Source organism: Oryctolagus cuniculus, chromosome 19, assembly GCF_051225735.1.
Source record: "Oryctolagus cuniculus isolate XC-2025 breed Fujian yellow rabbit chromosome 19, ASM5122573v1, whole genome shotgun sequence".
Lineage (NCBI taxonomy): Eukaryota > Metazoa > Chordata > Mammalia > Lagomorpha > Leporidae > Oryctolagus > Oryctolagus cuniculus.
This window is the reverse complement of record NC_142885.1, coordinates 41509075-41530389: the sequence shown is the minus strand read 5'-3', so window position 1 is coordinate 41530389 and position 21315 is coordinate 41509075. Positions and strand designations below refer to the sequence as shown.

The 21315-nt window shown below is 40.9% G+C and overlaps 1 long non-coding RNA gene across 1 annotated transcript; it reads right to left on the bottom strand.

Annotated features, from left to right (window-relative positions):
* Positions 1-359: 359 nt before the first annotated feature.
* Positions 360-20965, bottom strand: LOC138847108 (uncharacterized). The gene is made up of 2 exons (XR_016225739.1): positions 20866-20965; positions 360-795 (listed from the first exon to the last, which is right to left on the bottom strand). It is a non-coding gene; the product is annotated as an uncharacterized LOC138847108 (long non-coding RNA).
* Positions 20966-21315: the final 350 nt, after the last annotated feature.

The following is a 21315-nucleotide window of genomic DNA, read 5'->3' as shown; positions in this document are numbered from 1 at the left end:
TCTTCTACTGTCCTAAGACTAGAGAAGTCACGTTCTGTACAAGCTGCTGCCAGTTTACAAGCCCATGTTACATTACCTGGTATATAGCATTTTACTCTTTTTCCTTTCTGCGTTTGTCCTGGAAAGACTTTTACCTTTCCTGTACACTCTAGTGCCTTCCTATACTCTTTAGACTGGGACGTCCCACCCATTGTGGTCTTTTTCAACCACTGCTACTCACCCTTCTGTAGTCTTCTCAAGGGCACATCTCCTTCCACTGCTTCAGTCTGTCCCTGTTCTGGAGCCAACTATCAGCTTTCTGATCATCAGCAACTTGTCAAGAAGCCAATGACGGGTTCAACAAAGGAGACTGAGAAGACTCAGGTACACACCTTTATTATGGCATCTAGAGGGAGAGACTGCTCAGCCAAACTCCTGCAGGCACAAGGCACGAATCCCTGTGGGCACAAGGCACTATGGACCGGGGAGAGAGGCTGAGCAACCTATACTTTACAGCGTCTGAGGGTCCACTTATATACAGTTTTTGAAGGGCAACCCCACCCCTGCGCCGCCCTCCCAGGGTCTTGTAGTCATAGCAATGCCACACTCCTAGGCCCTGTAGTCCTAGTAGAAGGGTTACATAGTTGTGACAACAGTCTGTGGTTAGGCCATTTCCCCTTGCAGGGCAGCTTAGAGTGCAGCTTTTCCTTCGTAATTCCCTGACATTTCCCATGCCCATAAAGCTCCTTCATGTCTGTCATGGTCAGGACCACCAGAGAGGGCACTCATGCTTCTATCTGCAGCACCAGGTTCTGCCTGTGAATGAGAAAAACATTGTACACACCTAGGAGGATCATGTGGTCTTGCACAAAGAAAGCACTGACATATGGAGAGGACCTCAAAACTTATTAGCAGAAATTCTAAGGAAGGTAAAATAGAGAGACAACATGGAGTGGGGAAATCATGCAAAAAAAAAAAAAAGTGAACATTTGAGCTGGACTCAAAGTGTAGAACAGCCACAGCATATTTAGGATGGCTCAGATTTCTCTTCCACTTTTAAATTGTTCTCCTGGAAACCAGAATGTCTGTGGTTGCTTTCACGAGCTCTTATTTTGTTCCATCCCCTTTTTGTCTTCTGTAAAACATTGGTGCTCCTGATGAATACATGTTTTGTGGCTATTTATTTTGTGTTTATTTCACAAAAAATAACAGCACATCACAGATGTATCTCTGAGTTAATTGCTGCGCACATTCTCGCAGTTAATTTTACTTTATGTGTTAGGATATAAATTGTTGATAAAGAGAGGAACTTTGCCTTATCTTTTAAAGTAGAGATTTCCAGTCTCTCAGTGTGAGATATTATACCAACATTTATTGAATGTCCATCAGTGGAAAGATTATCATGACTTTATGCAAGAAAACTTTTCATGTGAGTAGTGAGAAGGTTGAGTGCCAAGGATGTGTAAACACCTGCAGGATCTTTCCCCCATGAGCTCAGTTTCCTCTTTCTCACACTGTCCTCAGAAATGAATAGGATCCTTGCTTCAAAGGTGACAAAGCTGAGGAACTGAGGAGTTCAAAACATGAGTAACAGGGGCTGTGACAGCAGGGGCACAGGGAAATCGTCCCTTTATTATCTGACATAGAGCTGTCAGTGGGTATCCTTAAGAGACTGGGATGCAGACAGTGGTGTTGTAGCAGGATCAGTGTACTGAGATTAGACACCAAGGCCTCTTTACAGGAAGAAATCTTTCATTATACCAGCATAAGGCCCAGATGGAATTTCTCATCCAAAATGCTAAGCCCTGACCAAAGAAAGGTTGTTCCCTTATATATGGTTTTAGCTTCTTTGTATACCTTATATGGTTACCTACATACATTTCATTGGATATTTGAATGTTACATGGCCCACACAGGATTGATACAATACTGTGCATGCATGCCAACATAGTTACTGAAATTTTTGTTTTATACACACATTGAATTGTAAGCTGTCTGGCAAGTGTTAGCATCATTGCTTTGTACTATTGAGCAGAACCTGAGATGGTTACATATAAGTAGAGAAGGACTGAAGTTGAAGCATTCATAGCTAAGGAGATGATAACTACATTTCAATCCCAGGACAGATGCCTCGCTTTTTCTGCTTCTGATCTTGAGAAGACTTCTACCGACTTTAATCCTGTCAGTTAGAAACAAGCTTAATTAACAGACAAATGCTTCTGCCACATTCCTCCCTTTGATGCTCAGAATCCTTTTGGGTCAGACAGCATCACCCTGGTCCAAGGACTTACGTTTTTATAGAATTATGACATGTCTAGCTGTTTTTGTTTTGTTTGTTTTTGACCAGGTTCTTTATGAAGCTAGAGACAGTTTTCTTAAACAAGGGCGTACGACAAGGAAAAGTCAGACAAGCCCTCAACACTATAATCACAGCACCTATGAGAGATTTACATCACCTGAAAGTTCAAAACCATCTTCCAAACAAGTCTCTAGGGTTTTAAATTTTGTAGGTCTGGATCAGAACATGAATGACCTTTTTTATTTGACCAGGGATTTTTTAATGATATTGTTCTCATTATCTATTTGTATACAATAGTTGCTTAGACAAAATTTTAAATATATAGAGGCAAAAAATATAGGAAGAATCAGCACAATTATTGTATCATGTAGCTGATTCCTCAAGCTTTGGCCATGTGTAAATCTGTCAGCATTCAGAGTGACTGAAGCAAGTCCTCTGGAGATCCTCTGTAGTCACCATCTCTGGTGATCTATTCAGGGCTGGCTCACTTGTTCAGATGCTGAGCTGCACTCCAGTTTCAGGCCACCAGCTTCTCTCTGCTGTGGTGGATTCAGGGAGTGATCTTAACCACCTTGACTGTAGTAGGTGTGGACAAAGCAACAGTCTCTTATTTGTAAGGCCTTGTTTTAGTGTTTGATGGCCCTTTAACAATACAGGCCTTTTTCCTCCCTTTTGTGGCTCTGTGAGTCTGGAAGAAACAGATCTAACAAACAAATTAAATGCAACAGGATCTAAAACAAAAAGATGGGATCATTATTAGAATATCTAGGAAATGTGTTATTTAAACCACAAGAAGTTTTCTCACTGAGAGAGGCATGTAGGCCTGGCCAGGTATAGGTGAAGCTTAGACCTATCTACTCTTCACATGGGATACTGGAAGAAACATCTAAGGAAAGTGTGAACGTCTTTATAGAAGACACCTTGTTGACTCTCATTGTCTAGCCTGCCTGGAAGAAGAGCTGGCTTGAACAGGAGGTTAGTACAGGACAGGTGGCATATCCAAGCGGAAGATCACAGTCCTGTCTGTACTAAGTCTAGGCCTTCCCCTCAGCAGCAGTGGTTATCTTGGAAGCTGGGCAGAGTAAAGGACTTTTCCCGCTTGGAGCCAACAGGGTTTGTGGTTCTAATATGAGAGCCCTTCCACCCCAGGGCAGTTCCACTTACGCAGCTCTTAACAGAATTTTTTAGAGGCTGGCTTTTGTCATGATGGCTGTTTACCCAATCTCTTGGCTTTCCAAATGGAAACCTAGTAATATTTGGGGTGGACTGGCCCCCTTGGGTCTCTTTAATGACAGAACATAGTGTAAAACAACTATTAGTTGGCTCACCACCTATCTTTATATTGGCTCCACAAGCCAATCAAACTGTTTTTAATAAGTTTTTTACATAGACATGCAACCTGCACACATGTATGTATGATATACATTATAATACTGAAATAGAGCAGTTTTATTAATAGTTTTTTAACTTTTTAAAATTTTCAAAAATTTCTTTATTTATTTATTTGAAAGTCCAAGTTACAGCGAGAGAGAAGGAGGGAGAGAGAGAGAGAGAGAGAGAGAGAGAGATTCTTCCATCCACTGGTTTACTCTCCAATTGGCCACAACAGCTGGAGCTATGCCTCTCTGAAGCCAGGAGTCAGGAGATTTTTCTAGCACTGCTACACAGGTTAGGGGCCCAAGCACTTGGGCTATCTTCTGTTGCTTTCCCAGGCCGTAGCAGAGAGCTGGATTGGAAGCAGAGCAGCCGGAACTCAAACCAGTGCCCATATGGAATGCTGGCTACAAAGGCAGAAGATTAGCCTAATGCACCACAGTGCCAACCCCAGTTAACTGTTTTTAAAATTATCATTTATTGATTAGAATTATCTTTTGCTTCAAAAGTACCTAACTACCTATAGTACCAAAAGTACCTAAACTACCCATAACCTTTTAATTGGCACCTGTATTTTATTGTTAAACTTTAGTTTTTATCTGTTTATAGAGCTGTCCCAAAGTACTGAATATAACAGAAGCCATGGAAAGAAGTTATTTGGGTCCTATAAGAGGAAATATTTAAATACAGAAGCAACAATATTTAAATTTTTATGAGCAGTCTGGTTTTGTTTTGGAGGCTTGAAACCTCTTATGAAGAGAATATAATTGCAACAAGGTACCTATTTACTACATATAGTATTTTAGAAGGAACTTGCAGAATTTTGTAAAACATTTATCTCTTTTAAGCCTTTTAGCTTTTTTATTAAGATAATCTTTATGACTGATAACAACATAAAAGCATTAGACATTTCTAACTGTGGATATTTGTTTCAGCACATTTTTATTAGCATGACTTAAAATTTAGTACCCTTGTGGCTGGCACTGTGGTACAGCTGGTAAAACTGCTGCCTACAGTGCTGGGTATCCCATATGGGTACCAGTCTGAGTTCCAGCTGCTCCATTACCAGTCCAGCTCTCTGCCATGGCCTTGGAAAGCAGAAGAATATGGCCCAAGTTATTGGGCCCCTGCATCCTCAGGGAAGACCCAAAGGAAACTCCTGGTTCCTGGCTTCAGAATGGTATAGCTCCAGCCATTGCAGTCAATTGGGGAGTGAAACAGCGGATGGAAGACTTCTCTCTCTCTCTCTCTCTGCTTCTCATTCTCTCTCTGTATAACTCTGATTTACAAATGAATAAATAAATCTTTAAAAAAAAGTTTAGTACCATTTTACACCTTGACATTACTTTCAATATATTCTAAAAAGCTTGATTAGTTGGTGTTCATACAAGATAAGAAATATATCCTTTGACAGTTCCAAGGGGCCAACTGACCTATCAAATTCCAAAGAAAAACTTTTGAGTTTTTGAATGTTAAGGATTTCAAAGCTTAAAATATCAGATTTAAACAGGATTCTTTAACATCATGACATAATATAGATCAGATTTAATCATTGTTTTAAGCTGATTACTCAGATACTTTAATATAAGTATATATTTAGGCAAGCAATAACACTTTTTAACACTCAGCTTTTGTTTGAGTTTTTGAAAAAAAATTTATTTATCATTTTTATAAATTTTACTTGTTTTTTAACCCCAAATTTGTTTAGTTATTTTTAAAAGTCCTTTTTATTTGCTTACACATTTTAATCACCTCTTATACTTTTTTTTTGACAGGCAGAGTGGACAGTGAGAGAGAGAGACAGAGAGAAAGGTCTTCCTTTGCCGCTGGTTCACCCTCCGATGGCTGCCATGGCCAGCGCGCTGCGGCCGGCACACCACGCTGATCCGATGGCAGGAGCCAGGTACTTCTCCTGGTCTCCCATGGGGTGCAGGGCCCAAGGACCTGGGCCATCCTCCACTGCACTCCCAGGCCACAGCAGAGAGCTGGCCTGGAACAGGGGCAACTGGGACAGAATCCGGCGCCCCGACCAGGACTAGAACCTGGTGTGCCGGCGCCGCAAGGCGGAGGATTAGCCTAGTGAGCCACGGCATATATAGGTGTGGGTATATGCATATATATTTCTTATATCATACACAGTGTCTGATAATTCCAGCAATGGGACAGAATACGAAGATTACCTCAATAGGATACAAAAATACTATTTTCAAATATCTACATAAGTCTATGTATTTTTAAAATCTTATTGCTTTAACAGAGGATTTTAACTTTATATCAAGAAAAATAGATTGATAGACTTTTAAATCCCAAAATTCTCTGTTTTATAGACTTTTATGACTTTTATACACCTCTTGCAACTTAAACCTTTTTTCTCATTTTAGTCTAAAGTATCCACTAATTGTAAGAATTAGCCAAGGGCGGAGCCAAGATGGCGGAATAGTGAGGGCGCGCACCGATAGTCCGGGAAAATTTAGTTTAATAAAAGGGGAGTTACGGTAGCCTCAGAAAAAAGAACCAGGAAAATATTGCAGACAAAACTCTTCTGGATCCAGTGGGCGTGAATCGGAGGACCTACTGGGAGAACAAGGTCGCCCACCACGCGCGAAAGCCGAACCGCAGGACCGAGCCCCGGGACGGAGCCGCGGAAGCCGAGCCGGGGGACTGAGCTGCGCAAGCTGCAGGGGCTGCGCGCAAGTGCTCGAAGGGGAGTGCAACAGTGGGGAGACTTGGGAAGTCCAGGGCTCCGAGTCCACACATCGGCGCTGGAAGGGGAGCAGACCTGCGTGGAGAGCGTGGGAGCCCACAGTTCGGGACATCAGCGGCAGACTCAACACACCAGCGCTGGAACGCGAGGTGAGCCGAACCTCAATAACCCGAGACACCGGCAGGCAAGCGGAGAGAGGAGACTAGAGGGAACGACCCCCGGGGCGGGGGGGACTTCACCAAGCTAACTGGAAGAGAGAGAGAGGGAAAAAAAAAAAGGTGACTGGTATGGACACGGGTTTCTCTCTCTCCGCTCACCTCTCAAGGGCGAGCAAGACAAAGAGCAGGTGCCATCTTGGACATACGTCATAAGCAGAGCGACCTCAGGTCTGCACCGGCCCTGAGCCTAGCAGTAAAACCTGACTCTGGGTGGGGCGAATTAACAGGAGATTAGGACTTAGTAAATTTATGGTGCTACTGAACTGAGACTGTGAAAAAAGAGACGGTGGGGGAGAGAACTCACGGAATTCACGTGAGCACTCTCCAGAGACGCTACAATTCCGTAACTTTGGCAACCCAGTGGGAAACTGAAGGAGAATTTGAGCCCACTCTAAGGGCCGAACAGATTCCCTGTGTGGTCCTTGGGAAAGAGCTTCTGATCTCTGGCTCCTGTGGGTATATCATTTGCCTGCTAACTACCTCCAACTTTGTTCAGCTGTGCAGAATAACTTCCCTGTTGAATCAAAAAAAAAAAAAAAGAGAGAGAGAGAGAGAAAGGTTTACCACGCCTAACCTGGGAGTGTCACCTTTGGCACACCAAACAGAGCTCTCAGGCCACACCCATCTCAAGCCCTAAGGCTCCATCAAAAACAGATAGTCCACTTAATCTAGAGTCATAGTATAACAAGAAAAAGCACCACAGTGAAGAAACCAAATATCTCCAATATGCCAAATAACAAACGCAAAAACCAAGGTAATAAAAACAAGGAAGTCACCATGAAGCCCTCAAATGAAAAAGACACCCCAATTCAAGATTATGAGGATGATGACATAGAAGAAATGCAAGAAGCAGATCTCAAAAATTGATAAGAACATTAAGAAGTTCTCAAAAACAAATTCTTGAACTACAGAAATCCTTAATGGACAAGATAGAAAATCTCTCTCGTGAAAATGAAATATTAAGGAGGAATCAAAATGAAACGAAACAACTAGTACAACAGGAAACTGGGATAGTGACTGAAGTGAAGAATTCAATAGATCAAATGAAAAACACAATAGAGAGCCTTACAAACAGAATGGGAGAAGCAGAAGAGAGAATATCGGACTTAGAAGACAGAGAACAGGAAAGGATACAGTCAGACCAAAGAAAAGAAGAGGAAATTAGGAATCTAAAACATATTGTCGGGAATCTTCAGGATACTATTAAAAAACCCAACATTCGGGTTCTAGGAGTTCCTGAAGGCATGGAGAGGGAGAAAGGATTAGAAGGCCTTTTTAGTGAGATATTAGCAGAAAATTTCCCAGGTTTGGAGAAGGACAGAGAAATCCTAGTACAGGAAGCTCACAGAACCCCTAATAAACACGACCAAAAGAGACCCTCACCACGGCACGTTGTAATTAAACTCTCCACAGTGAAACATAAAGAAAAGATCCTAAAATGTGCAAGAGAGAAACGTCAGATTACTCTCAGAGGATCTCCAATCAGACTCACAGCTGACTTCTCATCAGAAACTCTACAAGCTAGGAGGGAATGGCAAGATATAGCCCAGGTACTAAGAGAGAACAACTGCCAGCCCAGAATATTATATCCTGCAAAGCTATCATTTGTGAATGAAGGTGAAATAAAGACTTTTCATAACAAACAGAAATTGAAAGAATTTGTTGCCACTCGTCCAGCCCTGCAAAAGATGCTTAAAGATGTGTTACACACAGAAACAAAGAAACACGGTCATCAATATGAAAGAAGGTAAAGGAAGGAAACCAAGGAAGGAAAGCTCACAGCAAAAGATCACAGGGAATTCAAAGCATATATTAGAACTTATCTTTGGCAAATGGCAGGGCAAAGTTACCACTTATCATTAATCACATTGAACGTGAATGGCCTGAACTGTCCAGTTAAAAGACACCGTTTGGCTGATTGGGTTAAAAAACAAAACCCATCTATTTGCTGCTTACAAGAAACACATCTTTCCAACAAAGATCCATACAGACTGAAAGTGAAAGGCTGGAAAAAGATATACCATGCCAACAGAAATGAAAAAAGAGCAGGCGTAGCCATCTTAATATCAGACACCATAAACTTTACCACAAAAACCATTAAGAGAGACAAAGAGGGACACTACATAATGATTAAGGGATCAATTCAACAGGAAGATATAACAATTATCAATGTATATGCACCTAACTACAGGGCACCGGTTTATCTAAAAGAGTTGTTAACGGACTTAAAGGGAGACTTAGACCCCAATACAATAGTACTGGGGGACTTCAATACTCCACTCTCAGAAATAGACAGATCAATAGGACAGAAGATCAACAAGGATACAGTAGATTTAAACGACACTATAGCCCAAATGGATCTAACAGATATATACAGAACTTTCAATCCTACAGCTAAAGATTATACATTCTTCTCAGCAGTACATGGAACCTTCTCTAGGATTGACCACATACTAGGCCATAAAGCAAGTCTCAGCAAATTCAAAAGAATTAGAATCATACCATGCAGCTTCTCAGACCATAAAGGAATGAAGTTGGAAATGAACAACTCAGGAATCCCTAGAGCATACGCAAACACATGGAGATTGAACAACATGCTCCTGAATGAAGAATGGGTCATAGAAGAAATCAAAAGAGAAATCAAAAACTTTCTGGAAGTAAATGAGGATAACAGCACAACATACCAAAACTTATGGGACGCAGCAAAAGCAGTGTTAAGAGGAAAGTTTATATCAATAGGTGCCTACATCAAGAAATTGGAAAGGCACCAAATAGATGAGCTTTCTATTCACCTCAAGGATCTAGAAAACCTACAGCAAACCAGACCCAAATCTAGTAGGAGAAGAGAAATAATTAAAATCAGAGAAGAAATCAACAGGATTGAATCAAGAAAAACATTACAAAAAATCAGCCAAACGAGGAGCTGGTTTTTTGAAAAAATAAACAAAATTGACACCCTATTGGCCCAACTAACTAAAAAAAGAAGAGAAAAGACCCAAATCAATAAAATCAGAGATGAAAAAGGAAATGTAACAACAGACACCACAGAAATAAAAAGAATCATCAGAAATTACTACAAGGACTTGTATGCCAGCAAACAGGGAAACCTATCAGAAATGGATAGATTCCTGGACACATGCAACCTACCTAAATTGAACCAGGAAGACATCGAAAACCTAAACAGACCCATAACTGAGACAGAAATTGAAACAGTAATAAAGGCCCTCCCAACAAAGAAAAGCCCAGGACCAGATGGATTCACTGCTGAATTCTACCAGACATTTAAAGAAGAACTAACTCCAATTCTTCTCAAACTATTCAGAACAATTGAAGAAGAGGGAATCCTCCCAAATTCTTTCTATGAAGCCAGCATCACCTTAATTCCTAAGCCGGGAAAAGATGCAGCACTGAAAGAGAATTACAGACCAATATCCCTGATGAACATAGATGCAAAAATCCTCAATAAAATTCTCGCCAATAGAATGCAACAACACATCAGAAAGATCATCCACCCAGACCAAGTGGGATTTATCCCTGGTATGCAGGGATGGTTTAATGTGCGCAAGACAATCAATGTGATACACCACATTAACAGACTGCAGAAGAAAAACCATATGATTCTCTCAATAGATGCCGAGAAAGCATTTGATAAAATACAACACCCGTTCATGATGAAAACTCTAAGCAAACTGGGTTTGGAAGGAACATTCCTCAATACAATCAAAGCAATCTATGAAAAACCCACAGCCAACATCCTATTGAATGGGGAAAAGTTGGAAGCATTTCCACTGAGATCTGGGACCAGACAGGGATGTCCACTCTCACCACTGCTATTCAATATAGTTCTGGAGGTTCTAGCCAGAGCTATTAGGCAAGAAAAAGAAATTAAAGGGATACAAATTGGGAAGGAAGAACTCAAACTATCCCTCTTTGCAGATGACATGATTCTTTATTTAGGGGACCCAAAGAACTCTACCAAGAGACTATTGGAACTCATAGAAGAGTTTGGCAAAGTAGCAGGGTATAAAATCAATGCACAAAAATCAACAGCCTTTGTATACACAGACAATGCCATGGCTGAGGAAGAACTTCTAAGATCAATCCCATTCACAATAGCTACAAAAACAATCAAATACCTTGGAATAAACTTAACCAAGGACGTTAAAGATCTCTACGATGAAAATTACAAAACCTTAAAGAAAGAAATAGAAGAGGATACCAAGAAATGGAAAAATCTTCCATGCTCATGGATTGGAAGAATCAATATCATCAAAATGTCCATTCTCCCAAAAGCAATTTATAGATTCAATGCAATACCAATCAAGATACCGAAGACCTTCTTCTCAGATCTGGAAAAATTGGTGCTGAAATTTATATGGAGGCACAAGAGACCTCGAATAGCTAAAGCAATCTTGTACAACAAAAACAAAGCCGGAGGCATCACAATACCAGATTTCAGGACATACTACAGGGCAGTTGTAATCAAAACAGCATGGTACTGGTACAGAAACAGATGGATAGACCAATGGAACAGAATTGAAATACCAGAAATCAACCCAAACATCTACAGCCAACTTATATTTGATCAAGGATCTAAAACTAATTCCTTGAGCAAGGACAGTCTATTCAATAAATGGTGCTGGGAAAATTGGATTTCCACGTGCAGAATCAAGAAGCAAGACCCCTACCTTACACCTTACACAAAAATCCACTCAACATGGATTAAAGACCTAAATCTACGACCTGACACCATCAAGTTACTAGAGAACATTGGAGAAACCCTTCAAGATATTGGCACAGGCAAAGAGTTTCTGGAAAAGACCCGGGAGGCACAGGCAGTCAAAGCCAAAATTAACTATTGGGATTGCATCAAATTGAGAAGTTTCTGTACTGCAAAAGAAATAGTCAGGAGAGTGAAGAGACAACCGTCAGAATGGGAAAAAATATTTGCAAACTATGCAACAGATAAAGGGTTAATAACCAGAATCTACAAAGAGATCAAGAAACTCCACAAAAACAAAACCAACAACCCAATTAAGAGATGGGCCAAGGACCTCAATAGACATTTTTCAAAAGAGGAAATCCAAATGGCCAACAGGCACATGAAAAAATGTTCAAGGTCATTAGCAATCAGAGAAATGCAAATCAAAACCACAATGAGGTTCCACCTCACCCCGGTTAGAATGGCTCACATTCAGAAATCTACCAACAACAGATGCTGGCGAGGATGTGGGGAAAAAGGGACACTAACCCACTGTTGGTGGGAATGCAAACTGGTCAAGCCACTATGGAAATCAGTCTGGAGATTCCTCAGAAACCTGAATATAACCCTACCGTTCGACCCAGCCATCCCACTCCTTGGAATTTACCCAAAGGAATTTAAATTGGCAAACAAAAAAGCGGTCTGCACCCTAATGTTTATTGCAGCTCAATTCACAATAGCTAAGACCTGGAACCAACCTAAATGCCCATCAACGGTAGACTGGATAAAGAAATTATGGGATATGTACTCTTTAGAATACTATACTGCAGTAAGAAACAACGAAATCCAGTCATTTGCAACAAAATGGAGGAATCTGGAACACATCATGCTGAGTGAAATAAGCCAGTCCCAAAGGGACAAATACCATATGTTCTCCCTGATCGGTGACAACTGACTGAACACCAAAAAGGAAACTTGTTGAAGTGAAAGGGACACTATGGGAAACGGTGACTTGATCAGCATAGCCCTGACTGTTAATGAACAACTTAATACATTATCCCTCTTAGTAGTTTTTTTGTCTGTTCTACTTAATATGACTGATTTAATTCTGTAATTAATACACAGTTATTCTTAAGTGTTGAAATTTAACTGAAATGTGATCCCTGTTAAACATAAGAGTAGGAATAAGAGAGGGAAGAGATATATAATTTGGGACATGCTCAAGCTGACTTGCCCCAAATGGTAGAGTTAGAAACATACCAGGGGACTCCAATTTAATCCCATCAAGGTGGCATGTACCAATGCCATCTCACTAGTCCAAGTGATCAATTTCAGTTCGCAATTGATCATAATGAAAGGACTAAGAGTCAAAGGGAGCACATAAGCAAGTCTAGTACCTGCTAACACTAACCGATAGAATAAATAAAGGGGAGAGTGATCCAACATGGGAAGTGAGATACTCAGCAGACTCATAGAATGGCAGATGCCCTAAATAGCACTCTGGCCTCAGAATCAACCCTAAAGGCATTCAGATCTGGCTGAAAAGCCCATGAGAGTAGTTCAGGCATGGAAAGCCAAGACACTCTGGCAAAAGATCTCTGTGAGTGAGATCTCAGTGGAAAGAACAGGTCTTCAAAGAAGGAGGTACCTTTCTCTGAAGGGAGGAGAGAACCTTCACTTTGACTATGACCTTGTCTAAACAAGATAAGAGTCGGAGAACTCAAGGGGCTTCCATAGCCTTGGAAACTCATGACTGGAGCATAGGGAGATTACTGATGCCATAGACAGGAGTGTCAATTGGTAAAGTCAACAACAGGAGTCACTGTGCACTTACTCCTCGTGTAGGATCTCTGTCCTTAATGTGCTGTGCATTGAGATTTAATGCTATAAGGAGTACTCAAATAATATATTTCACTTTGTGTTTCTATGGGGGTGCAAACTGTTGAAATCTTTACTTAATGCATACTAAACTGATCCTCTGTAAAATAAAAAAAAAAAAAAAAAAAAAAAAAAAAAAAAGAAAAGAAAAGAAAAGAAACTATCAACTCCCAACTTGACTCTCACTGGGATTAAACATGACAATAGGTCTGATCTGATTTCATCATCATTAAAAAAAATCATCTATTATTTTTCACTTTATGTTTCTGTGTGGGAGCAAACTGTTGAAATCCTTACTTAATGTATACTAAGCTGATCTTCTGTATATTAAGATAATCGAAAATGAATCTTGATGTGAATGGAAGGGGAGAGGGAGTGGGAAAGGGGAGGGTGGTGGGTGGGAGGGACGGTATGGGGGGGAAGCCATAGTAATCCATTATTCGTACTTTGGAAACGTATATTCATTAAATAAAAGTTAAAAAAAAAAAAAAGAAGATTAATTTACTACTTGGGGGCATTGATACTGATTTCCAATGTGAAATTGGGTTCTTGTTACAGAGTAAAAATAATAAAGTCTGTACTTGGAATCTAAAAAAAAAAAAAAAAAAAAAAAAAAAAAAAAAAAAAAGAATTAGCCAAAGTAATTCTTACAAGCCATGATTTTTGTTTATTATTATTGTTATTATTATTATTAAAGTCTCTCTCAACTTTTTTCACTAAGAAACACATTTTTATCTTGGAGACTTTTTTTCTGTCTGCTGATTTGCTTGATTTACATCGAAATAATCCTTTAAAAATATCAAATATATCATTTTAAAACAAAAGAACATTCTGAATTATAACCTTAGTTACATCCAAGCAGTCTTGAATTATTTGTATTTATAGGCAGTTTATGAAAACTTAGTTGTCAACAAATTCAAAGTTTTTCATAAAACATGTGTTAAGAGTACTTAAGTTTACATTTAGACACATTTATCTCATTTATCTTCATTCTATTTACCTTTAGCAATTAAACATAGATGACCTACATGTTAATATTATATCATACCCTATCTGAATTAAAATTACATTTATATGGAATTTTTATTTTTAATTAAACAACTCTAACTGGAAATCAGTGTTATCAACCTGAAATCTATTAAATGGCCATTTTTCATTTGGAAAGGCAGTGTTTCTATAAAACACCACCCTTTTTTAAGGCAGCACATTTTAGATTTATATATCCAGTTACAGCTGACCCAGATTAGCACAATAGTCATTACCCTGTCATTTTTATGTGTGAGATTATTACAAGTATGTCTCTTTAAACTTTAGATTGAATTTAAGCCTAGTTTTCCACCTAACAAGCACCTTAGGCCAACACCTAGTCAACAGTCAGCTGGGACGGTTTCTGAAACAAGCGTGTTGTCAATCACAAGACAGGTCCCAAGGGTGACTGTGGGCCAAGGGTGGTGTGCCACATGGGTGAGAAGCCCACTGGAGATGCTAACTTACATTTAGGAGACTTTTTAGTATCACTGCCATAGGCTGCAAGACCGGGGACCTTCCTCTTCCATTTCTAGCAAAGGGATGAAATTAACATGCCACAAATTGAAAAGAAGAAAAAAAAAGTCTAGATTTCCTCTCTCTCTCTCTCTCTCTCTCTCTCTCTCCTTTCAAGAAACTACAGCTAGAGAGGAGGGGAGTGGGGTTTAACCCTTTAGGACCTTATACAAACAAAACAGAAGTTTGGTTCTATAAATTGATGATGGACTTTAGGTTATGAAAAAAATGATGTCAACTTCATAGCATGTTTAATATTTGACAACTAGAAGTCCCAAGGTCAGAGACAGTTGAGTCAAGATAGTACTTTTAATATTTCAGAAGGAATTTCACTTAATTTACATTAGTGAACTCTGTCTTAGAGGAAAGGCAGTAAGGGAAGGAGAAACAATGGGAAGGACAGGACTCCATTTCCTTATAAGCCCCAGTCTGATGCAGACTATGTGCTCAGCACTCAGCATTTTGAGTTGTCTACCTGGCATGGCAAATATATTTTTTCCAGTAAACCATGTAACTTAGTTTACCACAATTCTCTGTCTTACATCAGAACTCTTTTTTTTTTTCACAGAGCTAAGAACCTGTTTCACATGGCCTGCCAAGTTTTCCATTAACCACTATTTTCTGTCTTCCATCAAAACTCTTTTTTGAACAGAGACAAGAACCTATTCCACCATCTTTGCTAAAAATGCTGTTACCCAGCTGTTTGGGAATAGGCTTCTAGCTCTGCAAGATCAACCCTATCCCATGTGGGAGGGCATGACAGTCAATGAAGAGAGCATCTATGAAAATTCAACATTAAGTCAGACACTCGGAAGAAGCCCCAGGCAGGGAAGGCCCTCCTCCCCAGCTTCCTGAATATGCCCTTCCACCTGTCTCTGCACAGGTGGAATTTCTTTTTCTTTTTCTTTTTTTGACGGGCAGAGTTAGACAGTGAGAGAGAGAGACAGAGAGAAAGGTCTTCTTTCCGTTGGTTCACCCCCAAAATGGCCGCTACAGCTGTGTACTGTGCTGATCTGAAGCCAGGAGCCAGGTGCTTCCTCCTGGTCTCCCATGCAGGTGCAGGGCCCAAGCACTTGGGCCATCCTCCACTGCCCTCCAGGGCCACAGCAGAGAGTTGGACTGGAAGAGGAGCAACCAGGACAGAACCAGTGCCCCAACCGGGACTAGAACCTGGGGTGCTGGCGCCACAGGCAGAGGATTAACCTAGTGAGCCACGGCACCGGCCACAGGTGGAATTTCTTATCCAAAATCCTGAGCCCCAAACAAAGAAGGTTTTCATTTATGTATGGTTTTTCCTCTTTGTCTCTCTTATATGGTTACCTACATACATTTGATCGGATATTCTAATGTTACATGGCCTACACAGGATTCATACAGTACTGCATATGCATGTTAATGTGGTTTCTGAAATTTTTGTTTTACACACATACTGAGCAGTAAGCTGTCTGGCAAGGGTGAACATCATTGCTCTGTACTAATGAGTAGAACCTGAAATAGTTACATACAAGCAGATAGGGACTGCATTTGAAGCATTTATAGGCAAGCAGATAACAACTACATTTCAATTCCAGGACAGATGCCTCCCTTTTTCTGCTTCTGACCTTGGGAAGGCTTCTACCACAACTTTAAACACGTCAGAAACAAGTTTACTTAAACTCTGTCACAGTGTGACAGCTGTCAGCCTCAGTATCCTATGGAGTCAGCTCATCCTGAGTGACAGGTAACTGCCCATTTAGGTGAATCAGCATCACTGTCAGGGTCCTTGGCACATGAAGCATTCAGACAGATGAAGACTCCTGAGAGGACCAAGGCCAGTTTCTCAACCCTACAGGAAATCTTTCCACACTGACTCCCAAACTTGACAGCCACACCGCGATCTCTCATCTTCCCTGCAGATTGTGCTTGAATGGCTTCGAGACAGGAAATGAACTCTGAGTAGGATGCTGTCCTGGCCCACACTGGGTCATCGGTACACTTCTGCCAAGTCTCTGTGTGACCTCATGTAGTCAGCACACGCCCTGCTCATGCTGCCTGCCCTGACAGGCAATATCTCCCCTAGAGGAACTCACAAGACTCCTGTGTGGCCTTTGCTGATTTCCACTTCCTCTTCTCTGCTCTCTGACTGACTCCCATTATAGATTCACTCCTTCTTTTGCACAGACAAGCACAGGTCTCACGCCACACAGAGGCAAGCATGTGCCCCAAACTTTTCCATAGGAATCTGTGAATCTGACATTTTGACTTTTAGAAACTACCTTCTCTCATCCAAACTGCCTGTGCACAAAGTAAACAATGTCCCCATTGAATGTGGTTGGAACCTTGTGCTGGGTGCCAAGGCCCTAAGCCAGCCTCACCACTGAATTGCAACCTTCTGCAGTATCATCTGGGATATTTTTGGATTGACTCACTTTGAATGAAAAGCTGTGCAAATCAACTCAAGTCTGTGCAGATCACCTTACCCAATGCTGGAGTTGCAGGCCCCCAGGCTGGAGGTGGTGGTGACTGATAGCTCATGAAGGGAGTGGCAGGGCCGCACCCATGAATGCTGCAGCAGGGCTGACCATGAAGCAGGGCATGGAGGTTAATTCCAAGAAAGAGGATGTCCTGTGACAGCCATGTGGAACTTTAGGGCATATGACAAAGTAATACTGATATAACCAAGCGAAACACCAATACCAAAACCCAGAGCTGGAGTGCCAGTGAAGCAGGTCCCAGCCCCTGCTCCCTAGCACTGAACCAGTTTCACTGCAGAGGCATCACTGCCAGTCACTGTCCCTTTTCACTGGGTCCTGACCACTGATGGGGGTTCTGGAAGCCAGGAGAAAAAATGCTGTCACTACCCCTCACTGCCTGTGTCTGTCAACTCAGGAAAGGGAATTCCAATCCTAATAAACTCATAGTCAAAGTGAACTAAGTAAGATAAATCCCCAGTGGGCACCCATGTCCAGGGCCACCCCAGCCCCTCCTCACTGAAGCTCCTTATTTTCATATTAACAGTAGAGAAAGGAGAGAAAAAGGGCACCCTCCACACTGACAGTGCCAGCTACTCTATGGAGAACTTTCTCAGGTGTTTCCTGTTCTGTCTCTACTAAATTAGATTGTTGGTCATGATATATGGTCTCATCTTCCTCTCAGAAAACCTGCTGTCAATCTCAGAGAGCAGAGAAGCCCAGGGGAACCAAAAATTTCATCCACAGTCAGCTCAAGGAGTAGAGCAGGTGACAACTGCTCCTCCTACAAGCCCCTCTCTTCCCTTCTCCTTCATCCCTGACAAAGGTGTTTCTTCATAGAGGGAACTTCATTGTAGGCAGAGATCTCTGAAGAGACACAGGTTCCTGGGCTTTGCAGGGGAACTGCAAAATGCCTTTACTGTAATGCTTTTACATAGAACAATACAATTTAGGAAAGCTTCTAGTTGTTGTATTAGAACATTAATTTCAAAAAAATTGAAATAATTTATTAGGGGCAATTCCCGAGCCTGCATCACACATTTACCAACAGAAAAGTGATGCATTGGGACAATTCCTATATCCAAGACATGCACACAAATCAAATGTCCTGATGATATAGACCCAGTGGAATTTATGCTGTTGCTGTACCATTTCCTTATCCTGTAGGATTCTGAGTTGATGCAATCCCCTTGCCTATCTTCAATATCTCCCTAGTCAATCCTCCCTTGATTATCTTTTCTCATAAAGCCCTGCTCTCCTTTTCCTGATATCTTCCATAGTTCTCAGAGTGGCAACACCTGGATTTAAAGAAAATCAACTTCATTTTTTATGGATATCACCTGTCTTACAGAAAACTGCCTTCCTAAGGACAATGGCAACTTTTACCACCCCCAGCAACATTCAGCTGGTATTATGGATCAGCATGTGTTTAAAAACCAACATCCTTTGGCAGTTAGTAAAATTTCATTTGCTGTGTTTGTTCTTGGTGTGAGTTCTTTCTCCCTGTGTGTCTTCAGATCATTTGTTTACATTTCTGTGTTTATCAGCCCTAAGCATTTTACAGAGTTAAAACAATCCAACACTGATACCTGGAACACTGGGTGTTCGGTCTATGAATCCACTTGGTTTTGGCATTTCTCCTTCAGTCAGCTTCAGATTTTCTTCTTTCTGACAGCTGCCTATCCTTTTTTAGCAGCTCCCGCCGTTTCCTTCCCAGCTTCATACAATGAAGTTAATGATGGAGGTGGACCAGAAGGGGAGCAGCCAGGACATGAACCAGCACCCACAAGGAATGCCTGCACCAGAGGTGGTGGCCCCACCCACCATGCCATAGCACAGGCTCATATTGCATGTTAATAAAGAAATTTTAAGTTAAATTTCAGTTACTCATAAAAGAGATTCCTTTTATATCTGAATTTGATGTTGTTTCATTGATTCACTAATATTTATGTGTATGGAATAAAGGAACATAATTAAAATATTAATTCAAATATTGAGCAAAACCTATCTTAAATTGTGTGAGGTGGCCAGCGCTGTGGTGTAGCGGGTAAAGACACCACCTGTGCTGCCAGCATCCCATATAGGTGCTGGTTTGAGTCCCGGCTGCTCTACTTCCAATCCAGCTCTCTGCTGTGGCCTGGGAAAGCAATGAAAGATGAGCCAAATGCTTGGGCCCCTGCACCCACATTGGAACCCAGAGGAAGCTCCTAGCTCCTGGCTTCAGATCAGCACAGCACCAGCCATTGTGGCCAATTGGAGAGTAAACCAGTGGATGAAAGACCTCTCTCTCTCTCTCTCTCTCTCTCTCTTTCTCTCTCTCTCCTTCTGTGTGTAACTCTTTCAAATAAGTAAATAAATCTTAAAAAAATATGTGACTCAAATAAAATAAGGAGAAACTTATTTTATATTTGAGAAGCTTGGTTTGCAGGTAGACTATTGATAGATCATATAAAAGAAACTTAATTGCAAGAAATGATAGTAAAATAACCAAATTATAAAAGGTATAAATAATTCAGAGTGAAACACAAATAACAAAAAAATTGAAGAAGAAAAAATGATACTTTTTTCCAAAGTATCATTTCTGTATAATACATCATGACGTTATTGATATTTTCAAAATTTTTCTATAAGTTAACTAGAAGGAGATAAAAGCAATCTTTGATATTGAGGAACACTCAACAAAATCAAATTACTCTAGTATATTAGAGGCAACTGTACATTATCTGGCAGTATGCACATAAAATATGTTTATAAAAAGGTTAACTGCATAATTTTTTAAATCTAATAAAATAAGAAAATAAAATCCTATTTCAATGAAGTTCATATTGATTTTTTCTCATATTGTGAAAAATGATCTTTGCCTAACTTACCTGCCATCAGTAGAAACTATTTTACATGGAAAATTCTATCATTTCAAATATTTTATCTTCATCAGAGATGAAACACACACAAACATCAAGCATCTAGTCTTACTGTTCTTTCTTCCATTACCAAGACATATAATTACATCTCTTCCAAAAAAATCCTCATTCCATTAATTTTGTCCCACTCCCAGCCACTCTTTTGGATTCCATAAAAGAAATACTAAAATTGCCAGTTGCTTGACTACTCCAAATACCTGTGATGACTCCTTTCTTAAGAGGAACTATCTTTTTTTTTTTTTTTTTTGATAGGCAGAGTGGACAGTGAGAGAAAGGTCTTCCCTTGCCGTTGGTTCACCCTCCAATGGCCGCCGCTGCAGCCGGCGCACCGCGCTGATCCGATGGCAGGAGCCAGGATCCAGGTGCTTTTTCCTGGTCTCCCATGGGGTGCAGGGCCCAAGCACCTGGGCCATCCTCCACTGCACTCCCTGGACATAGCAGAGAGCTGGCCTGGAAGAGGGGCAACCGGGACAGAATCCGGCGCCCCGACCGGGACTAGAACCTGGTGTGCCGGCGCCGCAAGGTGGAGGATTAGCCTATTGAGCCACGGCGCCGGCTAGGAACTATCTTTCATAAGAAGCAGGGAAGAGGCTCTGGAAACACACTTTTGAGATCAAGCATGACTGGTTGCATTCCCTGACTTGCCTCTTACCATCTAGCAGATCTGGATGAACTCACAATTTTTCTATGATGGGCCTTTCATCCTTAATTTTATTCCTTAATATGAAAATGTTACCACCTACCATAAACATGAATGATATGCAGGAAGCCTACATCTTTCAGGTGGGTAACACTCACCAGCACCTCAGGTAGTACAATTGATTTCTCTGACAATTCTCTCCTCTGACTCCAAAGTGCATCCAGGTCTTTTACTTGTATTCTCCCATCACATGAACCTGTGTGGTGAGAAATAGCAACTTGACCTCTCTCCCCTCTTCCTCATTCCAATAAAAAAGCAAAAAGAACACTGTAAAGCAAAGGAGAAGGTTACAACCCCAGGACACAGGCTCAATAAGTAATTGAGATCTAAACATAGGACTAATGATCACTTCATCCTCCCCAGATCTTACCACGTCCACAGAGCTGCTCCATGTTAAATGTGGCATTCAGCTGAGGCCTGTGTCTAAAGCCTCATGGGCTCAAGAATATCAAAGATGTGCATTAAATAATGAGGAGACAAAAGCAAGGACACTAGAGGAAACTTATCCTCTGTTGCTTATTACTACTGTAAACAGTAAACACAGCCTG